A 12,135-nucleotide genomic window follows, 5' to 3' on the forward strand; every position below is an offset into this window, starting at 1 on the left:
CATATATAAATGTGTCATGTGTGGAGAATGGACCTCTAACTAATCCATCCATCATCTTGTTTTCACAAATTCGTTTTATAATCTGCCTAGTTTAATAACTTGTTTTGTTATTTCAATTTTCGTCAAATCAAAATCCCCCTTTACTTTCTTGTTCTATAGGGTTTAGAATCTGTTTAGTTTGTGTTTTAAAGTGTTTTGAATCAAACCATAACCTTAAATTCGTCCAAAATTGTGTTTAAGGTCAGAAACTGCCTAGTTAGTGTTTTTAGGCAGTTTTGAGTCTTTTGAACCTGTTTTGAGTCCTTTGAGTCTTTGTGAACGTTTTTAACTTTGTTTTTATGTTTTTGAGTCAGTTTAGAGGTTTTAGCAAGCCCTCCTAATCCCCGGTCCTGAACGATCCCTACTTGCATCTTTACTACAACTTGACAACAAGAGGGTTAATTTGTGTGCTTAACTATTTTCGCATCAGAAGCCTCGGCTTGGCCATTCGTTTGGGGATGGTAAGGTGTAGAAACCTTATGGGTGACATGGTATTTCCTCAATAACGCTTCAATGGTCCGATTGCAAAAGTGTGACCCTCCATCACTAATGATCACTCGTGGCATTCCAAACCTTGCAAAAATGTTAGTTCTAATAAAATCTGCAACCACTTTAGAATCATTAGTCCGGGTGGCCTTGGCTTCCACCCATTTTGACACATAATCAACCGCAAGCAAAATATACATGAAACCATACAATGAAGGGAAGGGACCCATAAAATCAATACCCCAAACATAAAAAATTTCAACATTTAGGATAGAAACCTGCGGCATTTGGTCCTTTGCACTAATACCACCCATTCTTTGGCATTTATCACATGTTAAGCAAAATGTTCTAGCATCCTTAAAAATACTAGGCCAATAAAATCCACATTGTAACACTTTGAGGGCCGTGCGTTGTGCACCAAAGTGCCCTCCACATGCATATGTATGACAAAAACTCAAAATTGAATGACACTCAGAATCATGCACACAACGACGTATAATCTGATCAGGGCAAAATTTCCATAAGTACGGATCATCCCACACATAAAACCGTGCATCATGCCTAAGTTTATCACGTTGGTGCCTAGTGAACTCACTTGGAATACGTTTTGACACCAAAAAATTAACAATATCGGCATACCAAGGTGCACTAACCTTAATGGACAGCAATTGTTCATCGGGGAATGTCTCGGCAATGGGTAGGGCCTCTTCATTGTGCACCATTCGGCTTAGGTGGTCAGCCACCATGTTTTCACTTCCCTTCTTGTCCCGAATCTCTATGTTGAACTCTTGAAGTAGCAACATCCATCGAATTAGCCGTGGCTTGGCCTCCTTTTTAGTGAGCAAGTACTTCAGAGCTGCATGATCAGTGAAAACAATTACTTTAGTACCAATTAGATATGATCGAAATTTATCTAAAGCAAAGACAACGGCAAGAAGTTCTTTTTCCGTAGTGGAGTAGTTCAATTGTGCATCGTTCAATGTCCGTGAGGCGTAGTAGATGACATGCGGCCTCTTGTCCTTTCTTTGTCCTAAAACTGCTCCTAAAGCATAGTCGGACGCATCACACATGAGCTCAAAAGGTAGACTCCAATCCGGTGGAACAATGATGGGTGCCGTGGTCAACAACTCCTTAAGTTGGTTGAATGATGCCGTGCACTCCTTGGTGAATTCAAACGTCACGTCTTTTTGTAGGAGACGGCAAAGAGGTTGTGCAACCTTCGAGAAATCCTTGATAAACCTATGATAGAATCCTGCATGGCCAAGAAAAGAACGAACCTCTCTAACCGAAGTTGGAGAGGGTAAGTGACGTACAAGATCTATTTTCGACTTATCAACCTCAATACCGTTTTCAGAGACTATATGACCTAAAACTATGCCTTGTTTAACCATGAAATGGCATTTCTCCCAATTAAGAACAAGGTTAGTTTCAACGCAACGTTTTAAGATTCAACTAAGATTATGCAAGCAACCATCAAAAGAATCACCAAACACGCTAAAATCATCCATAAACACTTCAATGATTTTCTCAATATAATCAGAAAATATGCTCATCATGCATCGTTGAAATGTAGCAGGTGCATTACATAAACCAAAAGGCATGCGACGATATGCAAAAGTACCGAAGGGGCATGTAAAAGTGGTTTTTTCTTGATCTTCGGGTGTTATGACAATTTGATTATAACCAGAATAACCATCAAGAAAACAATAGAAAGCATAACCGGCTAACCTCTCAAGCATTTGGTCGATGAACGGCAATGGGAAGTGATCCTTCCTTGTTGCGGCGTTTAGCTTCCTATAATCGATGCACACCCTCCAACCGGTTTGAATGCGTTGAGGAACAAGTTCATTCTCGGCATTTGCAACCACAGTCACTCCAGATTTCTTCGGAACGCATTGAACGGGTGAGACCCACTTACTATCCGAGATTGGATAGATTACTCCACAATCCAAAAGCTTGATTACCTCCTTCTTCACAACTTCCATCATCGGAGGGTTGAGACGGCGTTGAGCCTCTCGGGATGTTTTGGACCCCTCCTCTAGAAGTATGCGATGCATGCATGTAGTAGGGCTAATTCCCTTGATGTCGGCCAAGGTCCATCCAATTGCCGTTTTGTACTCCTTAAGCACTCGCACCAATTTGCTCTCTTCTTGTGCCGTGAGTGAGGATGAAATAATGACGGGCAACGTGTCATCCTCGCCGAAGAAAACGTACTTCAAATGACTAGGCAACGGCTTAAGTTCAAGTGTGGGTGGCTGCACAACTGAGGGAAGCATTTTATTAGCCGAAACTGAACTTAAAATAGGGTCCGAATACTTACCTGATTGTGATGGCAATGACTCAAGGGCAGCCACCATCTCAATGACCTCATCATTAGGGGGCACGGCAAAAGAATGATCATGCATGCCGTAGGTTCCCATGGTTGTGGCTTCAATGTTTTTCTTGTCCATGCCTTGTGCAATGACCAATTTAAGTGCATCGTTGTTCAATTTGTCAAAATAGTCCTGCGACAAAGAGTCAATTACATCAATAGCAAAACATGAATGATTCTCACTAGGGTACTTCATAGAATCAGAAAGATTAAAATTAATAACTTCCCCATCAAATTCCATCGTCAACGTGCCATTATAGACGTCAATCTTCGTCCGAGCAGTTTTCATGAATGGCCTTCCAAGGAGAATGGGTAATGACGGGGCATGGTCCGATTCATCCATCTCAAGTACGTAGAAGTCCGCCGGGAAGATCAAATGATTAACCTGCACTAACACATCTTCCAAAACTCCCTTTGGATAGGCATTAGATTTATCGGCTAATTGTATGATCACACCATCGTTTTTCAACGCTCCTAGGTTCATAGATGCATAAATTGAATATGGCATGACATTTATAGATGCACCTAGGTCTAACATGGCAGATTCAAACCTAGAATTACCAATAACACACGGAATTGTAAAACTACCCGGATCTTTGCATTTTGGGGGCAGCTTGCGTTGTAAGATGGCTGAGACGTTTTCACCTACTTTGACCACCTCCTTGGTCGAAATCCTCCTCCTATTGGTGCAAAGTTCCTTCAAGAACTTGGCGTACCTCGGGACTTGCTAGATTGCATCCAAAAGGGGGATATTGACTTGAACTTTCCGAAACGTCTCCAAAATGTCTTTTTCCGCTTCTTCTTTCTTTGTTTGCTTAAACCTACTAGGAAAAGGAACATTCTCAGGAAAATCATTAGTAGGAACTGAACTTGACACTTGTTTACCTTTATTGGATGAATTGGACGACTTGGGATCACTTGGAACTTGCGGCACATTTGGTTCCACCTTGGCCGTGAGTGGCCTTTGCTCCTCCTCTTCAATTCTCAACTCGTCCTCCTCGTTGGAACGTGATTTGGATGGTTTGAGGTCAGATCCGACTTGCTTTCCACTTCGCAAATGCATAGCTTTTGCAGATTCGAATCCACCTTTCGGATTGACCACCGTTGAGCTAGGCAACCTTCCTTGCTCACGAAATTGCCCCATGAACTCGGCAATTTGTCCCACTTGTTTCTCCAAGTTGTCCACCCTCTTGTCTTGGATTTGCCTCTCTTTGTTTTGAGTTTGGACTTCCTGCGTCAAAGTAGTAAGTAATTGAAAAATTTTATCATTATCACTTGAATTACCTACATTGCTTTGGGCAGGTTGTGCTTGGGCTTGTGGTGGTGCCAACGGCTTTTGATAGAAACCCGGGGGTTGTTGCCTAAATCCGCTTTGTTGTTGACCTTGTTGGGGGTCTCGCCATTTGAAGTTCGGATGATCACGCCAACCGGGATTGTAAGTATTAGAAAACGGATCACCACGTGTTTGGTATTGGTTGCCATATCCCACGGCATTGAGTGTCTCCCACCCTCCATTCTCGATCAATTGTGGGCACTTGTCCGTAGGGTGTCCTTGCATGGAGCATACGCCACAAGAAGCTACGGTTTTGACTTTTGGACCTTCCACCACCTGAGAAAGCAACGTAGTAAGGTTAGCCATTTGATTTTGAAGTTCGGTTATGGCACTTACCTCATTGACTTGATGTTGCCGTGGCATGCTCCTTTGTCCAACACCTTCGTATTGTTGAGCGTTCAACGCTCGATTAGCAATCAACATCTTTGCAGCCGTAGGGGTCTTGTCCACCAATGCTCCTCCCGCTGAGGCATCTAGCATTTGACGTTCAATAGGTAGAAGTCCCTCGTAAAAGTATTGTAGAAGTAGTTCCTCCTTCATTTGATGCTGTGGACATGAAGCAACAAGAGATTTAAAACGTTCATAATAAGTAGGAAAGGATTCACCTTCATCTTGTTGAATTCCACTTATCCTTTTTCGTAGGAGGATGACTCGAGAAGTTGGGAAAAACTTCTCCAAGTAAGCTCGTTTCATGCTCTCCCATGATGTGACAGTTCCGGGAGCCAATTCGTACAACCAATCTTTCGCTTTCTCTTGGAGAGAAAAGGGAAAGGCCTTCATCTTCAAGATGCTCTCATCCACGTTCACCGGAGTCATGCTTGAGCAAACGACTTCAAACTCCTTCAAGTGCTTGTTCGGATCTTCCGTGGATAGCCCATGGTACTTCGGAATGTGATGTAATAGGCTTGACTTCAATTTGAACTCGGCAGTCTTGTCTTGAGCCGCCCTTGGGTATTGGATGCACAAGGGTGCGGCATTGGCCAATCCCGAAGCGGAAAGCTCTTTGATTGTTCGGTTGTCCGCTGCCATGTCTTCCACTTCTTCTTCAAATTCAGAAACGGACTCGGAACTTGCACTTGATTCACTAGGTTCCGGGTTCTTCCTCTTACGTCTCAACTCACGCTCAAAATCGTCGTCAAAGTCTAAAATATGTTCGTGAACCGGATTAGAACTCCGAGCCATAAACAAGTACCTAAAACAAGAAACAAAATAACATAAGAATCTGATCTAATAAGAAAACGAAAATAACAATCCAAGGGATTAGCAAAGTTGCTAATCCCCGGCAACGGCGCCAAAATTTGATGCGAGATTTATACGCACACAAATTAAACCCTCTTTTTATCAATTGTAGTGAAGAATGTAAGTAGGGATCGTTCTGGACCGGGGATTAGGAGGGATTGTTAATCACTTGGATTTGACTCAAAAACGTAAAAACACAATATAAAACACTATACTAGACTCAAAGAATGCAAAACTAAACTTTAAAACACCAAAACAAACCAAAAGACTCAAAACAGCACCCAAAACACTCAAAACTGCCTTAAAAACACAATCTGGGCAGTTTTGAACACTAGACACAACTTTGGACGAAAATTGGTTTTAACTTGACCTAAGACACTTAAAAACACAAACTAAAGTGATTTCTAACTACTATGACTCAACAAAGTAAAGAGGGATTGGTTTTGGACGAATTTAAAAACAAAACAAACTTTTTAAATTAGAACAGATTGTAAAAACGAATTTGATGGAATTGAATGGATGGGAAGCTAGCTAAGGGGTTCATCTCCACACATGTTATACTTGCATATAAAACGATTTCCAATTGCTTTTCAATAACCCATGAATTCTCAACGCCCCAGATTAACCGTGAATTGCACTAATTAACCCTCAGATTTTCCTAACGTTATTGAATTGGATGTTTGCATACGACAACCCAAAGCATTCCCCACAAGTTCCCTACATGAATTGCATAATAGAGATACAAGCAAGAATCATTAAGTTCTTTGAAAACCATAAGCGTTGACGAAGCACTCGTTACTATGAATTGCATGAAACTTATGCCAAGAATTTACTGAACGCAATTGAGATCATCAACTTTTACTACTTGTGAATATAAGTTTGTAACTGATAGGAGCATATTTATGCACCTTAGTTTAGCTTGTTCTTGTGCATTTATAGTGTTTTTCCTTAGTAAAGTAGTCTTTTAAGCTAGTTTTATGTATTTTCAGGTTTTAAGGGCAAAGTATGCAAAAGGATGCATTTTGGAGCCTTTTGGAGCAAATTAGAGCTTGGAATGGATATCATATGCTTGGAGCCAAGAGGATGGACGAAATTGAAGACTTGAAGATGATGATTCCTACTTGATTAAGGTTTCCTAGTTGAATTAGGATTCCTAGTTAAAATGGGTTTCCTAGTTGAAGTAGGAAAGTTAAAGCCCAATGGCCTCAAGTTGCAGCAACAAAGAAGTTTTCCAAGTCCAAGAAGGAGAAGAATTCCAAGATGAAGAAGGATTGGCTTTCCTAATCCTAATGCACAAGGTTTGCAGCCACAAAGAGGAGTCCTAAACACTTTAGGACACCTTATCCTAATCCTATAGGGATGCCATGCACTTTACCTTATCTTGGAGTGTTTCTAGAAGCCTTAGATGCCCTATCTTATCTTTGCCGTGGGTTTTATCCAATTCCCCTTAGTTTTTAGGCTTTCTAGAAGCCCTAACATTATCCCTAAGAAGGTGCTGCACCCTTATCCCTTTTTCCCTACAAAATTGGCACTTAAATCATGATTCTAGGAACCTTATCTTATCTCATACAAAAGTGGCGCCCCAAATCCTTCTAGAAGTGCCAATTTCTGCCACAAAACACTTTGTTTCTAGAACCCTAAAAATCTGGCGCCTCTATTCCTTTTCCTTTGGGGTTTCCTACCTTCTAGATGGACTATTCCTGATGGGTTTTGAATTCCTTGTCATCTTCAAACACTTAGTCCTTTTCCTTGCCTAATTGAGAGGGATTTTGCACTATAAATAGACCCCCTTGCTGCACCAATTGAATCATTCACTCCACCACCTCTCATACACATTCATTAATTTCAGAAATTCGTCCAACCCTCTCCACACCCTTGCCGCAGCCACCAAACACCTTTCTCCTTAGTTTTAAGCCTTGCCGCACCATCCCCTTCCCCTAAACACTACTACATCCCTCCATAACCATGCATCCATACACCTAAGGCCCTAAATCTGTCCCTAGACCTTTGCCGCACCAAGGAGGAGGAGAAGGAAGCTCGGAAGTTCATGCAATTCAAGTTCGCGTCGCTGGAATTTCTAGGTGTTTCTTTTCCTTTGATTTCAATGTTTAAATTCAATTCTCTTTGTTTTGTGCGTATGAGGAACTAAACCCCCCCCTTGGCTAGGGGGGGATTCGAAATACATGTTTATGCTTGCGATATGATTTGATTACTTCTAATTGCGTTTCATAAGTTGTGAATTCAATTTACTTATCTATGTGAATTACATTGATTTATGTGTGTTGGTTGAGAGTGCACGCTTAATTATCATGCATAAATTGGATGCTAGGATATAAGGAAATTTCACCTAATCGTTATGGAATTATATTCACAAGTAGTAAAGGTTGATGATCTCAATCGCGTTAAGTAAATTCTTGGCATAAGTTTCATGCAATCATAGTAACAAGTGCTTCGTCAATGCTTATGGTTTTCATAGAACTTAATGATTCTTGCTTGTATCTCTATTATGCAATCATGTAGGGGACTTGTGGGGAATGTTTTGGGTTGTCGTATGCAATCATCCAATTCAATAACGTTAGGAAAATCTGAAGGTTAATTTAAGCGAACCTAATTAACTTGGGGCGTTGAGAATTCATGGGTTATTGAAAAGCAATTGGAAATCGTTTTATATGCAAGTATAACATGTGTGGAGATGAACCCCTTAGCTAGCCTTCATTCCATTCATTAAATCCAAATTCGTTTAAAAATCTGTTCGTTTTACAAAGTTTTAAGTTTTGTTTTCAAATTCGTCAAAACCTCAATCCCCCTTTACTTTAGTGTCCAATTTAGTTAGAAAGTGTCTTAGTTTGTGTTTCTAAGTGTTTTGAATCAATTTATTACCCAATTTCGTCCAAAGTAGTCAAAGTGCTCAAAACTGCCCAGATTGTGTTTTTAAGGCAGTTTTGAGTGTTTTGGTGCTGTTTTGAGTCTTTTGGTTTGTCTTAGTGTTTTAAACTTTAGTTTTGCATTCTTTGGGTCTAGTTTGGTGTTTTATATTGTGTTTTTACGTTTTTGAGTCAAATCCAAGTGATTAACAATCCCTCCTAATCCCCGGTCCAGAACGATCCCTACTTACATTCTTCACTACAATTGATAAAAAGAGTGTTTAATTTGTGTGCGTATAATTCTCGCATCAGTAACGATTAGGTGAAACTTCCTTATATCCTAGCGTTAGATTTATGCATGATAATTAAGCGTGCACTCTCAACCAACACACACAATTCAGTTTAATTCAAATAGATAAGTAAATTGAATTCACAACTTATGAAACGCAATTAGAGGTAATCAAATCATATAGCAAGCATGATCATGGTTTTGAATCCCCCCTAGCCAAGGGGGGGGGGTTTAGTTCCTCATACGCACAAAACAAAGAGAATTGAAATTAAACATTGAAATCAAAGGAAAAGAAACACCTAGAAATTCCAGCGACGCAAACTCGGATTGCATGAACCTCCGAGCTTCCTTCTCCTCCTCCTTGGTGCGGCAAAGGTCTAGGGACAGGTTTAGGGCCTTAGGTGTATGGATGCATGGTCATGGAGTGATATAGTAGTGTTTAGGGGAAGGGGATGGTGCGGCAAGGGTTAAAACTAAGGAGAAAAGTGTTTGGTGGCTGCGGCAAAGGTGTGGAGAGGGTTGGACGAATTTCTGGAATGAATGAATGTGTATGAGAGGTGGTGATCTGATCTAGGGGTTAACATGAGTATATATAGGCACTTAAAACCCTAGTGTAATCAGATATGGACTTGAATAACCCAAATCCACAAGGAAATAGGCTTAGAAATCAGAAATAAAAAAGGGATAATGCTTCCTAGGTGCGGCAGGTAAGGAGATGAGGTGATAAGGCTTCTAGAATGCCTTGCAAGGCAAGGGAAATCAGCTTTCTAGAAGGGATAGGTGCGGCAATAAAGGATAGGGCAGATTAGGGCTTCTAGAAACCCTCTAATGCAAGGAAAACTCACGGCAAGGATGGATAAGGTTTCTAGAACAAGGATAAGGTATCCTAAATGGATAAAGTGTCCTAAATGGATAAGGTGCCCTAAATGGATAAGGACTCCTCATTGCACTTGGAAACTTTGCCTATTAGGATTAGGAAAGCTAATCCTTCTTCATCTTGGAATTCTTTTCCTTCTTGGACTTGGAAAACTTCTTTGTTGCTTCACTTGAGACCATTTGGATTTTGACTTTCCTTCATCAAGTAGGAAACCTTGTTTTTCTAGGAATCCTAATTCAACTAGGAAACCTTGCTCAAGTAGGAATCATCATCTTCAAATCTTCAATTTCGTCCATCATCTTGGCTCCAAGCATATGATGTCCATTCCAAGCTCTAATTTGCTCCAAAATGCATCCTTTTGCATACTTTGCCCTTATAACCTGAAAACACATAGAACTAGCTTAAAAGACTACTTTACTAAGGAAAAACACTATAAATGCATAAGAACAAGCTAAACTAAGGTGCATAAATATGCTCCTATCATAGGTACTAGTTTATGACTCGTAGTTCTCAACCTATAAGTGCAAACATCTTGGATTTTGACGACGATTTTGAGCGCACTTTGAGGAAGAAGAAGAAGAACCCAGAACTTCACCCAACAAGTTCTAGTTCGGCTTCCAATCTTGAGGAGGAAGGAGAACCCACGGCAAGGGAGGAAGAAGAGGTCCGCACCATGGCAGCGGACAATCGTACAATCAAGGAGCTTTCCGCTTCGGGAATGGACAATGCCGCACCCTTGTGCATCCAATACCCAAGGGCGGCTCAAGACAAGACCGACGAATTTGAATTGAAGTCAAGTTTGTTGCACCACATTCCAAAGTTCCATGGACTGTCCATGGAGGATCCCAACAAGCATTTGAAAGAGTTCGAGGTGGTATGTTCGAGCATGACTCCAATCAACATTGATGGTAGTATTTTGAAGATGAAGGCTTTCCCGTTCTCACTATTGGAGAAGGCCAAAGATTGGTTATACGAGTTAGCACCCGGAACGGTCACTTCTTGGGAGAGCATGAAGAGGGCGTTTCTTGAAAAGTTTTTTCCTACTTCAAGAGTCATTCTCTTGAGAAAGAAGATTAGCGGAATTCAACAAAGTCAAGGGGAGTCTTTTCCAACATACTACGAGCGTTTTAAAACCCTTGTTGCATCATGTCCTCAACATCAAATGAAGGAGGAGCTTCTACTTCAATACTTCTATGAAGGTCTTCTTCCCATTGAAAGGCAAATGCTTGATGCTTCGGCGGGAGGAGCGTTGGTGGATAAAACCCCTATGGCAGCCAAGAACCTCATTGCGAACTGGGCTCTCAATGCACAACAATATGAAGGAATTGCACAAAGGGACCCCCCACGGCAACAAGTGAATGAGGTAAGTTCTCAATCCGACATTCAAACTCAATTAGCTAATCTTACTTCTCTTGTGTCTTAGATGGCCGAAGGAATGAAGATCCAAAGTCCAATTGTATGTGGCGTATGTTCTATTCAAGGTCATCCTTCGGAAAAGTGCCCTCAATTGATTGAGAATGGGGGATGGGAGAGTGCAAACGCCATTGGATTTCCAAGCCAAAATCAGCCAAGGAATGATCCATATTCCAATATGATAGGGGCATATTTATGCACCTTAGTTTAGCTTGTTCTTGTGCATTTATAGTGTTTTTCCTTAGTAAAGTAGTCTTTTAAGCTAGTTTTACGTATTTTCAGGATTTAAGGGCAAAGTATGCAAAAGGATGCATTTTGGAGCCTTTTGGAGCAAATTAGAGCTTGGAATGGATATCATATGCTTGGAGCCAAGAGGATGGACGAAATTGAAGACTTGAAGATGATGATTCCTACTTGAGCAAGGTTTCCTAGTCGAACTAGGAAAGCCCCTAATGGAAGATGGTTTCCTAGTTGAATTAGGATTCCTAGTTAAAAGGGGTTTCCTAGTTGAATTAGGATTCCTAGAAGAACAAAGGTTCCTACTCAAACAAGGTTTCCTACTTGAAGTAGGAAAGTTAAATCCCAATGGCCTCAAGTTGCAGCAACAAAGAAGTTTTCCAAGTCCAAGAAGGAGAAGAATTCCAAGATGAAGAAGGATTAGCTTTCCTAATCCTAATGCACAAGGTTTTCAGCCACAAAGAGGAGTCCTAAACACTTTAGGACACCTTATCCTAATCCTATAGGGATGCCATGCACTTTACCTTATCTTGGAGGGTTTCTAGAAGCCTTAGATGCCCTATCCTATCTTTGCCGTGGGTTTTATCCAACTCCCCTTAGTTTTTAGGCTTTCTAGAAGCCCTAGCATTATCCCTAAGAAGGTGCCGCACCCATATCTCTTTTTCCCTACAAATCTGGCACTTAAATCATGATTCTAGAAACCTTATCTTATCTCCTACAAAGGTGATGTGAGAATTATACGCACACAAATTAAACCCTCTTTTTATCAATTGTAGTGAAGAATGTAAGTAGGGATCGTTCTGGACCGGGGATTAGGAGGGATTGTTAATCACTTGGATTTGACTCAAAAACGTAAAAACACAATATAAAACACCAAACCAGACCCAAAGAATGCAAAACTAAAGTTTAAAACACTAAGACAAACCGAAAGACTCAAAACAGCAAGAAAACACTCAAAACTGCCTTAAAACTACTTTCTGAGCAGTT

At 40.8% G+C, this 12,135-nt stretch overlaps 1 pseudogene; it reads right to left on the reverse strand.

Annotated features, from left to right (window-relative positions):
* Positions 1-1,359: 1,359 nt before the first annotated feature.
* Positions 1,360-5,411, reverse strand: LOC148699335 (uncharacterized; annotated as a pseudogene).
* Between the last annotated feature and the right edge of the window lie 6,724 nt (positions 5,412-12,135).

This window comes from Pyrus communis, chromosome 1 (assembly GCF_041283825.1).
Source record: "Pyrus communis isolate YQ-2024b chromosome 1, ASM4128382v1, whole genome shotgun sequence".
Taxonomy (NCBI): domain Eukaryota; kingdom Viridiplantae; phylum Streptophyta; class Magnoliopsida; order Rosales; family Rosaceae; genus Pyrus; species Pyrus communis.